This window comes from Carcharhinus amblyrhynchos, chromosome 3 (assembly GCF_965287045.1).
Source record: "Carcharhinus amblyrhynchos chromosome 3, sCarAmb.v2.hapA, whole genome shotgun sequence".
Taxonomy (NCBI): Eukaryota; Metazoa; Chordata; class Chondrichthyes; order Carcharhiniformes; family Carcharhinidae; genus Carcharhinus; species Carcharhinus amblyrhynchos.
This window is the reverse complement of record NC_137326.1, coordinates 604,882-617,435: the sequence shown is the minus strand read 5'-3', so window position 1 is coordinate 617,435 and position 12,554 is coordinate 604,882. Positions and strand designations below refer to the sequence as shown.

Genomic DNA, 12,554 nt, shown 5'->3' with positions numbered 1-12,554 from the left:
GATGCAAGACTGGGCGGAGAAGTGGCAGATGGACTTCAACCCAGATAAATGTGTGGTGGTCCATTTTGGCAGGACCAATGGGATGAAGGAGTACAATATCAAGGGTAGAACTCAAAAGCAGAAGGATCTTGGGGTCCGGGTCCACAGGACTCTTAAATCGGCCTCGCAGGTGGAGGATGTGGTCAAGAAGGCGTATGGTGTACTGGCCTTTATTAATCGAGGGATCGAGTTTAGGAGTTGGGAGGTAATGCTGCAACTTTATAAGACCCTTGTCAGGCCCTATTTGGAGTACTGTGCGCAGTTCTGGTTGCCTCATTACAGAAAGGATGTGGAAGCTATTGAAAGGGTGCAGAGGAGATTTACAAGGATGTTGCCTGGATTGGGAAACATGCCTTATGAAGATAGGTTGAGGGAGCTAGGTCTCTTCTCCCTGGAGAGACGAAGGTTGAGAGGCGACCTGATAGAGGTTTATAAAATGTTGAGAGGTATTGATCGGGTGGATTCTCAGAGGCTTTTCCCAGGGCTGAAATGGTCGCTACGAGAGGACACAGGTTTCAGGTGCTGGGGAGCAGGTACAGAGGAGATGTTAGGGGTAAGTTTTTCACTCAGAGGGTGGTGAGTGAGTGGAATCGGCTGCTGTCGGTGGTGGTAGAGGCGAACTCTGGATGAGTACATGGGATTGGGGGTTATAGATAGCCTGGTAGGTATGGATATGATCGGCGCAACTTGTGGGCCAAAGGGTCTGTTTGTTCTGTAGTGTTCTATGTTCTATGTAAACCAGGTAACCACCACCCCACCGCCCCCCCCCACCCCCAAAACTGAATAAACCCTCCTCCAGAAATGGGGTCAACCCCTCCCCAGAATTCGAGTAACTACCCCCCCCCCCGAAATGGAGTAACACCCCCCCCCCCAAGAAATGGGGTAACCCTCCCAGAAATGGGGTAACTCCTAGAAATGAGATAAATGTCCCCTCAAAACAGGTTAAACCCCCCCTCAAAACTAAGTAAATCCCACCCCAGAGACTTGGTAAACCCCACCCCCCCCCCCAAGAAACCAGGTAACCCCCCCCCCCCAAGAAACCAGGTAACCTCCCCCCCAAGAAACCAGGTAACAACCCCCCCCCCCCCCCACAGAAACTAGGTAAACCCTCCCCCTGAGAAACCAGGTAAATCCTCTCCCAGAAACGGAGTTAAACCCCCCAAAACCAGGTTAAACCCCTCCCCGTAACCAGGTTAAACCCTCCCGAAATTGGGTTAAACCCCCCAAAACCGGGTTAAACGCCCCCCTGAAACTGGGTTAAACCCCCCGAAACTGGGTTGAATCCCCCCAAAACTGGGTTAGGCCCCCTCAAAACTGGGTTAACCCACCCCCCCAGAAACCAGGTTAAGCTTCGCCAGAAACTGGGTTAAACTGCACCCCCCCAGAAACTGGGTTAACCCCTCCTGCCAGAATCTGGGTTAAACCCCCCCTCCCCAGAATCTGGGTTAAACCCCCCCTCCCCAGAATCTGGGTTAAACCACCCCTCCCCAGAATCTGGGTTAAACCCCCCCTCCCCAGAATCTGGGTTAAACCACCCCTCCCCAGAATCTGGGTTAAACCCCCCCTCCCCAGAATCTGGGTTAAACCCCCCCTCCCCAGAATCTGGGTTAAACCACCCCTCCCCAGAATCTGGGTTAAACCCCCCCTCCCCAGAATCTGGGTTAAACCCCCCCTCCCCAGAATCTGGGTTAAACCCCCCCTCCCCAGAATCTGGGTTAACCCCCCCTCCCCAGAATCTGGGTTAAACCGCCCCACTCCCAGAAAGTGGGTTAACCCCCTCCTCCCAGAAAGTGGGTTAACCCCCCCTCCCAGAAAGTGATATATCCTAGATGTGATATATCCTAGGCTGTTGTGTGAGACAAGAGAGGAGATTGCAGGGACTCTGATGTTAATTATCAAATCCTCTCTGCCACAGGTGAGATGCCCAAGGGCTGGAAGTGCGTTAACCCCCCCTCCCAGAAAGTGGGTTACCCCCCCTCCCAGAAAGTGGGTTACCCCCCTCCCAGAAAGTGGGTTATCCCCCCTCCCAGAAAGTGGGTTACCCCCCCTCCCAGAAAGTGGGTTACCCCCCCTCCCAGAAAGTGGGTTACCCCCCTCCCAGAAAGTGGGTTACCCCCCTCCCAGAAAGTGGGTTACCCCCCCTCCCAGAAAGTGGGTTACCCCCCCTCCCAGAAAGTGGGTTACCCCCCCTCCCAGAAAGTGGGTTACCCCCCCTCCCAGAAAGTGGGTTACCCCCCCTCCCAGAAAGTGGGTTAACCCCCCCTCCCAGAAAGTGGGTTAACCCCCCTCCCAGAAAGTGGGTTAACCCCCCTCCCAGAAAGTGGGTTAACCCCCCCTCCCAGAAAATGGGTTAACCCCCCCTCCCAGAAAGTGGGTTAACCCCCCCCTCCCAGAAAGTGGGTTAACCCCCCCCTCCCAGAAAGTGGGTTAACCCCCCCTCCCAGAAAGTGGGTTAACCCCCCCTCCCAGAAAATGGGTTAACCCCCCCCTCCCAGAAAGTGGGTTAACCCCCCCTCCCAGAAAGTGGGTTTACTCCCCCCTCCCAGAAAGTGGGTTAACCCCCCCTCCCAGAAAGTGGGTTAAATCCCACACAGAAACCAGGTAAAACACCCCAAAACTGACGAAATATCATAAAAAAGGGTAAAAATCCCAAAAAAGTATAAACCCCAGAAACCTGGGTAAAAACCCCAGAACCTCATAAATAGAATCAGAATCCCTACAGTGCAGAAGGAGGCCATTCAGGCCGACTCAGCGACAGAATCCCCTCCAGGCCCTATCCCTGTAACTCCACTAACCCTCCCTAATCTACTCAACCTTGGACACTAAGGGACAATTTAATATGGCCAATCCACCTAACTTTTACAGCTTTCGACTGTGGGAGGAAGTCCACGCAGACACAGGAGAAAGTGAAAATTCCACACCCAAGGATGGAATTCTCCCCAATACTGGGTAAGTACCTCCAAATCCGAGTAAATTCCCTTAAATACCCTCAAAGCTGGGCAGGTGACCTACCCTGAAACTGGGTTCATGCCCCTGAAAACTGGGCAAATGACCCCTCTCCTCCCAAAACTGGGAAAATAACCCCCAATAAAGCCCCCATACTAGGCAAATAACCACAAACTGAACAAATATACCTCCAATAAACTGGGCAAATTCCCCCCTCCCCTCAAAACTGGGTAAATGACTTCTCCAAAATCAGGTAAATAGCCTCCAAACCGAACAAATATGCCCCTGATAAACTGGGTAAATACACCAAATAAACACTCAAAGCCATGTAAATATCCCAAATAAACACCCCAGAATGGGTAAATGCCCCAAATAAACCCTTGGAAATGTTATGTATGCCAAATAAACCCTCACAGTTGAATAAATACCCTAGGCAAACTCCAGGACCAGCTATGTATCTAAGATCTACTCCCAGAACTGGTTAAGTACTTCAGAGAAACTTGTGCAATGGCTAAAACTCTAAATATACCCCCATGACTGGCTAAAGACCCCATATAAACATCCCAAACTGGGTAAATACCTCAGATAAGAGGAGTACATGGCCCAGTGGTATTAGTGCTAGGTTAGTAATCCGGACATGCTGGGTACTGCTCTGGGGACCCAAGTTCAAATCCCGATAGAGCAGGTGGTGGAATTTGAATTCAATAATACAGAACCTGGAATTCTATTGTCGATTGTTGGAAAAACCTATCTTGTTCATTAATATCCTTTACGGAAGGAAATCCCCCATCGTTACCTGGCCTGGTCTACATGTGACTCCAGAGCCACGGGAATGTGGTTGACTTCTAAAGATAAGAACATAAGAGATAGGAGCAGGAGTAGGCCAACTAGCCCTTCGAGCCTGCCCTGCCATTCAGTAAGATCATGGCTGATCTGTCGTGGCTCAGTTCCACATTCCCGCCCTCTCCCCATAACCCTTAATCCCCTTGCCTATCAAAAACCCATCAACCCGCGTCTTAAAAATATTTAGCGAGGTAGCCTCCACCACCTCAACGGGCAGAGAATTCCAGAGATTCACCACCCTTTGAGTGAAGAAGTTCCTCCTCAACTCCGTTCTAAACCCCCCCCCCCCTTTATCTTGAGGCTGTGCCCTCTAGTCCTACTGTCCTTTCTGAGCGGGAAGAGCCTCTCCACCTCTATCCTATCCATCCTATTCATCATCTTATACGTCTCAATGAGATCTCCCCTCATTCTTCTAAACTCTAACGAGTACAAGCCTAGTTTATTCAGCCTCTCCTCATAGCTCAACCCCCTCAACTCCGGTATCAGCCTAGTAAACCTCCTCTGCACTCCCTCCAAGGCCAAAATATCCTTGCGTAAGTGCGGCGACCAAAACTGCACACAGTACTCCAGCTGCGGCCTCACCAATGCCCTATACAGCTGCAGCAAGACCTCCCTACTTTTATATTCAATCCCCCTCGCTATGAAGGCCAGCATCCTATTCGCCTTCCTGACCACCTGCTGCACCTGCAGGCTGGGTTTTTGCGACTCATGCACAAGGACCCCGAGGTCCCTCTGCACCGTCGCCTGCTGCAGTTTTTTGCCACGTAAGTAATAGTCCTTCCTACCATTCTTCCTACCAAAGTGGACAACCTCATACTTGCCAACATTAAGATCCTCTGACATGGCCCAACAAGCCACTCTGATGTACTAGCTAAAAAGTCTTAAAGGAATAAAACCAGACAAACGACCCAGCACTAACCTTGGCAGCGGAAACGAAAGCCACAAATTCAATCCTGTTGACCCTGCAAAGTCTTGGGATTTGAGCCAAAATCGGTCTACTCCCGATCATCAGTAAAGTGATGGAAGGGTCATCGACAGTACTATCAAATGGCAATTACTCAGCAACAATCTGCTCGCTGATGCTTAGTTTAAGTTCTGCCAGGGTCAGTCAGCTCCTGACTTCAGTACAGCCTTGGTTCAAATATGAACATAAGAGCTGAACCCGAGGTAAAGTGAGAGTGACTGTCCTTGACATCAAGGCAAAATCTGACCAAGTCTGGCATCAAGGAACCCTAGCAAAATTAGAGTAAATGGGAGTCGGGGAAAGGCTTCTGCAGAAAATGCAGATGTATGGGATTGAGGGTAATCTAGGTAATTGGATCAGGAATTGGCTAGCTGATAGGAGACAGAGGGTGGTGGTTGATGGTAAGTATTCGTCATGGAGTTCAGTTACGAGTGGTGTGCCTCAGGGATCTGTTTTGGGGCCACTGCTGTTTGTAATTTTTATTAATGATCTGGATGAGGGTATAGCTGGGTGGATTAGTAAATTTGCTGATGACACCAAAGTTGGAGGTGTGGTAGATAGTGAGGAAGGGTGTCATAGTTTACAGGGAGACTTGGACAAGTTGCAGAGCTGGGCCGAGAGGTGGAGGATGGAGTTTAATGCGGAAAAGTGTGAGGTAATTCACTTTGGCAGGAATAACAGATGTGTAGAGTATAGGGCTAACGGTAGGACTCTGAATAGTGTGGATGAGCAGAGGGATCTAGGTGTATGTGTACTTAGATCCCTGAAAGTTGGGAATCAAGTAGATAAGGTTGTTAGGAAGGCATACGGTGTCTTGGCGTTTATTGGTAGGGGGATTGAATTTAGGAGCCGCAGCGTTATGTTGCAACTGTACAAAACTCTGGTGCGGCCGCACTTGGAGTACTGTGTGCAGTTCTGGTCCCCACATTATAGGAAGGATGTGGAGGCTTTGGAGACGGTGCAGAGGAGGTTTACCAGGATGTTGCCTGGTATGGAGGGGAGGTCCTATGAGGAGAGACTGAGGGATTTGAGGTTGTTTTTGTTAGAAAGAAGGCGGCTAAGAGGGGACCTTATTGAAACATATAAGATGATTAGAGGTTTAGATAGGATGGACAGTGATAGCCTTTTTCCTCGGATGGAGAAAGCTAGCACGAGGGGGCATAGCTTTAAATTAAGGGGTGGTAGTTATAGGATGGATGTCAGAGGTAGGTTCTTTACCCAGAGGGTGGTGAGGGAATGGAATGCCCTGCCTGCTGCAGTTGTAAATGCGCCTAGTTTGGGGGCGTTTAAGAGATCCGTGGATAGGTTTATGGATGGAAAGGGATTGGTTTAGGTTAGAGGGTCATTGCTTTTTAATTGGTCGGCGCAACATCGTGGGCCGAAGGACCTGTTCTGCGCTGTAATGTTCTATGTTCTATGTTGTAACTCTCCACTGGTTGGAGTCGCTTCTGACACAATGGAAGATGGTTGTGGTAGTTGCTGGCCAGCCATCTCAACCATAGGATATCGCTGCAGGGTGTCTAAGCCTGACTATCTTCAGCTGCTTCATCAATGACCTTCCTTCCGTTATCAGGGGATATTCACTGTTTAGCACCATTTGTATCTCTTCAGATACTGAGGTAGTCCATGTCCAAATGCAGCAAGACCTGAACGTATGATCTATGGAGAACCATCAAGATGCCAAGAGGCAGTACCAGATCAAGCTTGAGTCCCTGGCTAACCACTGTGATGGATGTCACATTGCCCCAGAATTCGGTTTAGAATAAGGACATATCTAAACAGCAGAGATTAATACATAAAGTGTTTTAATTCAAAGTGGAATAAAACCATTTCAACAGAAAGGGCATTCAAAAATCAGTATTAGCTTAAGAAACTTTAGCTGATCCAAGATCATGAAGTAACTAAAAGACAAAAACAAGGTTTGAAGATTATGGTTCACAAAGGAGGTTGGCTGTCTTGCTAAGAGGAAAAAGGAAGTGTATGTAAGGGTGAAAATACAAGGTTCAGTTGGGTTGCTTGATGCTTACAAAGTAGCTCAGAATGAGTTAAAGAAAGGGTTTAGGAGAGCTAGGAGGGGGCATGAAAAGTCCTTGGCGGGTCAGATAAAGGAAAACCCCAAGTCTTTTTACTATTATGTGAGAAATAAAAGAATGAGCAGGGTGAGGTTAGGGCTAGTTAAGGATAGTAGTAGGAACTTGTGCATGGAGTCAGAAGAGATAGGTGAAGCGTTAAATGAATACTTTTCTTCAGTGTTCACTAAGGAGAGAGGCCAGGTTTTTGAGGATAAGTGCATGATACAGACTGATAGGATGGAGGAGATAAATGTTCTAAGGGAAGATGTATTAGCAATTTTGGAAAAATTGGGTCGATATGTCCCCTGGGCTGACATTGCGGAGCCTTTGGCTTTGATCTTTGGGGCCTCACTGTCCGCAGGGATTGTGCCAGAGGACTGGAGAGTGACGAATGTTGTTCATCTCTTCAAGAAAGGAAATAAGAATAACCCTGGTAATTATAGGCCAGCTAGTCTTACTTCGGTGGCCAGTAAGTTAATGGAAAGGGTCTTGAGAGATAGGATTTCTGACCATTTAGAAAGGTGCAGTTTAATCCGGAATAGTCATCATGGTTTCATGAGAGGTAAGTCCTGCCTCTCAAATTTGATTGAATTCTTTGAGGAGGTAACTAAGTGTGTAGACAAAGATAGAGCAGGTGATGTCGTATACATGGATTTTAGGAAAGTGTTTGATAAGGTTCCCCATGGTAGGCTCATGAAGAAGATAAGGAGATGTGAGATAGAAGTAAATTTGGCCAATTGGATAAGTAACTGGCTGTCTCATAGAAGTCATGATGTGGAGACGCCGGCATTGGACTGGGGTAAACACAGTAAGAAGTCTGACAACACCAGGTTTAAGTCCAACTGATTTATTTGATAGTAAACTCACAAGCTTTTGGGGTTTGCCCCTTCGTCAGGTGAATGGAGAGTTCTGGCCTCAGACAGAGCATATAACAGCACAGCTTGATCTTGGTTTCAGACATAGCTCGGCACAACATCGAGGGCCGAAGGGCCTGCACTGTGCTGTAATGTTCTATGTTCTATCCTTGGGAATTGACGGCCCATAAATTCTTCTAATTATGTTCTTGCAATTATAACTACTAATTAGTATATAAAAGTATCCCTACAGGTAACAAACAAAGAATAAAATAAGCAAATCTTTGACGTTTAAGATATCACCATTTGGAATAGTGGCTATTTGGACATGATATATTTAAGAATCTTGACACAGTAAAAACAAACAAAAGTAGAGATGCGTTTCTAACAAACTCCCTGTCTGACTATATCTGAGACACCTAACGTTCAAACAGACTCTAAGAACATCGCATCACGTGCTTAGTGATAAACACATTTCACCATAAAAACATTACTCAATGTGAGAGATAAACGAACAAAGGGACCTATAGTACCAAATATGTATATAAACAGGCAGAATCTACAGACTTGTCACTCACTCTCTCCTGCTAAATGTGCAGTCAAAAAAATTCTGTTTTGCAGGCCTGCTTCATCAACAAAGACCCTCGTGGTTTTGTAAGTATGTTTCTATGAAACTTCTTAGAAACGTATTAGAGATTGATATGAGATACTTTAAAATTTTCCATGTTTAGATGTATCATTCTCTTAGAGAAGTTTGTTTGTTAACAGATAACAAAGGACAGTTAATGAATAAAAGCAAATTACTGCGGATCTGGAATCTGAAACCAAAAGAGAAAATGTGGAAAATCTCAGCAGATCTGGCAGCATCTGTAAGGAGAGAAAAGAGCTGATGTTTCGAGTCCGGACGACCCTTTGTCGAAACTTAATCAATTTATACTTCTAACTCTACAATTCTGTATGTGTCAATCGAGAGTATTTTATAATATAATACTTCTAGAAATAATGATCTGGATGAGGGTATAGTTGGGTGGATTAGTAAATTTGCTGATGACACCAAAGTTGGAGGTGTGGTAGATTGTGAGGAAGGGTGTCATAGTCTGCAGGGAGACTTAGATAGGTTGCAGAGCTGGGCCGAGAGGTGGCGGATGGAATTTAATGCGGAGAAGTGTGAGGTAATTCACTTTGGTAGGAGCAACAGATGTGTCGAGTATAGGGCTAACGGGAGGACTTTGAATAGTGTGGATGAACAGAGGGATCTAGGTGTGTGTGTACATAGATCCCTGAAAGTTGGGAATCAAGTAGATAAGGTTGTTAAGAAGGCGTACGGTGTCTTGGCGTTTATTGGTAGGGGGATTGAATTTAGGAGTCGCAGTGTAATGTTGCAACTGTACACTACTCTAGTGCGGCCGCACTTGGAGTACTGTGTGCAGTTCTGGTCCCCGCATTACAAGAAGGATGTGGAGGCGTTGGAGAGGGTGCAGAGGAGGTTTACTAGGATGTTGCCTGGTATGGTGGGGAGGTCCTATGAGGAGAGACTGAGGGATTTAGGGTTGTTTTCGTTGGAAAGAAGGCGGCTAAGAGGGGATCTTATTGTAACATATAAGATGATTAGAGGTTTAGATAGGGTGGATAGTGATAGCCTTTTTCCTCGGATGGAGAAAGCTAGCACGAGGGGGCATGGCTTTAAATTAAGGGGGGGTAGCTACAGGACGGATGTCAGGGGTAGGTTCTTTACCCAGCGGGTGGTGAGGGATTGGAATGCCCTGCCTGCTGCAGTTGTAAATGCGTCTAGTTTGGGGGCGTTTAAGAGATCTCTGGATAGGTTTATGGACGAAAAGGGATTGGTATAGGCTAGTGGGTCATTGTTTTTGTAACTGGTCGGCGCAACATCGTGGGCCGAAGGGCCTGTTCTGCGCTGTAATGTTCTATGTTCTATGTTCTATGTTCTATAAACTGTGTAGCCTTAATCTCACAAGTCTTAGATCCTAGACACTCCTTTAGGAAGTCTTAAATGACAAGGATCCAAGACTGACAGAGGTAGGGGATTTAGTTATGAGTGACAAATCTGAATATCGCCCATTAGAAAGTAACTGAAATTCTGTTTAACTGTTTGAGAGACCAGTAATCTCCCCTATTCTGAGTCTTAGCAAAGATGTGGATATAAGAACATAAGAAATAGGAGCAGGAGTAGGCCATCTAGCCCTTCGAGCCTGCCCCACCATTCAATAAGATCATGGCTGATCTGTTGTGGCTCAGTTCCACATTCCCGCCCTCTCCCCATAACCCTTAATCCCCTCTCTTATCAAAAACCCATCAACCCGCGTCTTAAAAATATTTAGCGAGGTAGCCTCCACCACTTCAACGGGCAGAGAATTCCAGAGATTCACCACCCTTTGAGTGAAGAAGTTCCTCCTCAACTCCGTTCTAAACCACCCCCCCTTTATCTTGAGGCTGTGCCCCCTAGTCCTACTGTCCTTTCTGAGCGGGAAGAGTCTCTCCACCTCTATCCTATCCATCCCATTCATCATCTTATATGTCTCAATGAGATCTCCCCTCATTCTTCTGAACTCTAACGAGTACAAGCCTAGTTTATTCAGCCTCTCCTCGTAGCTGAAGAAATTGAATATGCCGGTGTTGGACTGGGGTAAACACAGTAAGAAGTCTGACAACACCAGGTTAAAGTCCAACCAATTTATTTGATAGTAAACTCGCAAGCTTTCAGGGTTTTCCCCTTCGTCAGGTGAATGGAGAGTTCTGGCCTTAGACAGAGCATATAACAGCACAGACAGTTTACAGATTACTGATTAGAATGCGAATCCTTACACCTAACCTGCTGTTCAAGTCTTAAAGTGGCCGACAATGTGAATGGAAGGAGCACTGATCACAGTTTAAAGAGATGTGTATTGTCTCCAGACAGTACAGTAAGTGAGGTTTTGCAAACCCAGGCAAGTCACAGGGGTTACAGATAGTGCGACATGAACCCAAGATCCCTGTTGAGACCGTCCTCATGTGTGCGGAACTTGGCTATCAGTCTCTGTTCAGCGACTCTGCGCTGTCGTGTGTCGTGAAGGCCGCCTTGGAGAATGCTTACCCGAAGGTCAGAGGCTGAATGCCCGTGACCACTGAAGTGTTCGCCAACAGGAAGGGAACAGTCTTGCCTGGTGATTGTCGAGCGATGTTCATTCATCCGTTGTCGTAGCGTCTGCATGGTCTCCCCAATGTACCATGCTTCGGGACATCCTTTCTTGCAACGTATCAGGTAGACAATGTTGGCCGAGTTGCAAGAGTATTTACCATGTACCTGGTGGGTGGTATTCTCACGTGTGATGATGGTATCCATGTCGATGATCCGGCATGTCTTGCAGAGGTTGCTGTGGCAGGGTTGTGTGGAATTGTGGTCACTGTTCTCCTGAAGGCTGGGTAGTTTGCTGCAAACAATGGTCTGTTTGAGGTTGTGTGGTTGTTTGAAGGCAAGAAGTGGGGGTGTGGGGATAGCCCTGGCGAGATGTTCGTCTTCATCAATGATATGTTGAAGACTCCGGAGAAGATGTCATAGCTTCTCCGCTCCGGGGAAGTACTGGACGACGAAGGGTACTCTGTCCACTGTGTCCCGTGTTTGTCTTCTGAGGAGATCGGTGCGGTTTTTTTGCTGTGGTGCATCAGAACTGTCAATCTATGAGTCGAGCACCATATCCTGTTCTTATGAGGGCATCTTTCAGCGCAACATTGTCATCAAACCAGCAGACAAAGGAGGGGCCATCGTCATACTGAACAGAACGGATTACTGAAAAGAAGTATACCTACAACTAAACAATGAGGAACACTACAGACAGTTACCCACAGATCCGACCAAAGAACACACTCATCAACTCAATCTGATCAAGACCTTTGATCCGGACCTTCAGAGCACCCTCCGAGCTCCCATTCCACGTACTCCCCACGTTGGAGATCTCTACTGCCTCCCAAAGATACACAAGGCAAACACACCTGGCCGTCCCATCGTATCGGGCAATGGGACTCTGTGTGAGAACCTCTCCGGCTACGTCGAGAGCATCCTGAAACCCATCGTACAAAGAACCCCCACCTTTTGTCGCGACACTACGGACTTCCTACTGAAACTCAGCACACATGGAGTAGTTGAACCAGGGACACTCCTTGTCACAATGGATGTCTCGGCGCTCTACACCAACATCCCCCACAACGATGGCATTGCTGCGACTGTCTCAGTACTCAATGCTGACAACTGCCAGTTTCCAGATGCAATTTTACAACTCATCCGCTTCATCCTGGACCACAATGTCTTCACCTTCAACAACCAGTTTTTCATGCAGACACACGGAACGTTCATGGGGACCAAGTTCGCACCTCAATATGAACATAACATAAGAAATAGGAGCAGGAGTAGGCCATCTAGCCCTTCGAGCCTGCCCCGCCATTCAATAAGATCATGGCTGATCTGTCGTGGCTCAGTTCCACGTTCCCGCCCTCTCCCCATAACCCTTAATCCCCTCTCTTATCAAAAACCCATCAACCCGCTTCTTAAAAATATTTAGCAAGGTAGCCTCCACCACTTCAATGGGCAGAGAATTCCAGAGATTCACCACCCTTTGAGTGAAGAAATTCTTCCTCAACTCCGTTCTAAACTGCCCCCCCTTTATCTTGAGGCTGTGCCCCCTAGTCCTACTGTCCTTTCTGAGCGGGAAGAGTCTCTCCACCTCTATCCTATCCATCCCATTCATCATCTTATACGTCTCAGTGAGATCTCCCCTCATTCTTCTAAACTCTTAACGAGTACAAGCCTAGTTTATTCAGCCTTTCCTCATAGCTCAACCCCCT

At 47.3% G+C, this 12,554-nt stretch overlaps 1 long non-coding RNA gene across 1 annotated transcript; it reads left to right on the top strand.

Annotated features, from left to right (window-relative positions):
* Window positions 1-2,907: 2,907 nt before the first annotated feature.
* LOC145341297 (uncharacterized) lies at window positions 2,908-8,699 on the top strand. The gene is made up of 3 exons (XR_013886346.1): window positions 2,908-2,988; window positions 8,340-8,372; window positions 8,487-8,699. It is a non-coding gene; the product is annotated as an uncharacterized LOC145341297 (long non-coding RNA).
* Window positions 8,700-12,554: the final 3,855 nt, after the last annotated feature.